Source organism: Octodon degus, unplaced genomic scaffold (genome assembly GCF_000260255.1).
Source record: "Octodon degus isolate 3935 unplaced genomic scaffold, OctDeg1.0 scaffold00003, whole genome shotgun sequence".
In the NCBI taxonomy this organism is placed as follows: domain Eukaryota; kingdom Metazoa; phylum Chordata; class Mammalia; order Rodentia; family Octodontidae; genus Octodon; species Octodon degus.
The window spans coordinates 23,290,472-23,291,920 of record NW_004524579.1 but is presented as its reverse complement, the minus strand read 5'-3'; the positions used below and the strand labels follow the sequence as shown (position 1 = coordinate 23,291,920).

The following is a 1,449-nucleotide window of genomic DNA, read 5'->3' as shown; positions in this document are numbered from 1 at the left end:
TTTTTAAAAAAAACACGTTTGTCATTACCAAAAAGAGACGTGACGTCTTTAGGTAAAAATAATAAAAACCCCATGCTGCATAGATAATGCAGATAGTTCTAGTTATCTGGTCAACGGGCAAAAAGCAAGCACTTAAGGTCTTCAGTTCCAATCTTTTGTTCATTTCTTATTGCTGGAATTTCCTATTCGTTTCTTTCTTGATGGATGACTAAACCGGATGATGGTAGAGATGTTAAGCCGGCATTTACTCAGCCCCGCCCTGCTCAGCCTCCCGAGCGGACGAATTCTCAGCTGGTGGATCGGCTGCTTTTGTCTCTTTGCCGTCTTGTGGTTTAGGGCTTTCTGGGCGTCTGCGTTGGTAATTGAAGTTGCGACGGTACCGTCGTTGAGGTGGCTGCTGACCTTGGGTCTCATCTCCTCGATTTTCCTTATCTTCTACATTGCCATCCTCTCTCGGCTGTCTTTGGCGAGGAGGGTCCCTACGGAATCGTGGTCTATAACCTCGATACATATTCTGTCTCACTTGTCTGCCTTGTTCTCCTGCACCCTGGTTGTCAGCACCCTCCATCACTTCTCCTTGCACAGGAGGGTTGGAGTACTGTGGACGACGCCCACGGGGTCTCTGCATGCAGTGAGGTGGGCACCTTCGCCTGTGGTGGGGCCGGCGTGGCTGGGCCTGGCCTTCGGGAGCGCTCTCCGATCCATTCTTTTCCCCACTCTCACTATTCTGGTAATTCTGCTGGTAATTGCGTGGAGGACCCCTACGACGTAGATAGCGTCTACAATGGTTACGGTCTGCTGCGTATTTACTGCCTGCAACTGGAGCTCCACCAGGGCCTGTAACATTCGCTGCCTCCGCACCCTTTTCTCCTTCAGCAACACCAAACTCCGTAGTCTCTCCATCTCCTACACGGCGAAGGTCCTTCCTGGGGTTATTCTTCTTTAGGGCAGTCTGGTGTACAAGTACATCTTCCTTGGTGTCATTCCTGTTGATCAAGCCATATCTGCTTCTTACCTTAAACCATTTTACTCTTCCCAAAACCTTTGCTGCTATGACCTTTTTGTCCCTTCCGGCAGGCGGCAGGCGCAGCCTCTGTGAGGTCGCCCGGGCCACAGCTCCCTGCTCTGCTTCCGCGGTGCCGGGCTCGGTGTCAGCAGGGCTGAGGGTGGCGTGGGGTGGGGGCGGCTGCTGGGTCTGGCCCAGCTGCTCACGGTTGCGGCGATGGTGACCGGGCAGGCTGCGGCTCCTCCGGGTGTGTGATGGGCTGCTCAGGGCTCTCTGGGATCTGCTCTCCGCTCCCGCTACCGATCGAACTATATATTAGAAATTTTATCCTCTTATCTTTCTGGAGCTAGAAGACCAAACTCAAGATGTCAATAAAGAATCTAGAAAAGTGTTCTGCTTATTCCAGTGTTTTGCTTTCTTTTGTTTGACATACTCTTTTTCTT

The 1,449-nt window shown here is 51.6% G+C and overlaps 1 pseudogene across 1 annotated transcript in view; it reads right to left on the bottom strand.

The window, feature by feature from the left end:
• Positions 1 to 244: 244 nt before the first annotated feature.
• Positions 245 to 1,449, bottom strand: part of LOC101562107 — a 21,695-nt pseudogene continuing 20,490 nt past the window's right edge. The window contains exon 2 of the transcript XR_001117074.1: positions 245 to 1,314. The product of XR_001117074.1 is annotated as a nuclease-sensitive element-binding protein 1 pseudogene (transcript). The remainder of the gene's footprint in view (positions 1,315 to 1,449) is intronic.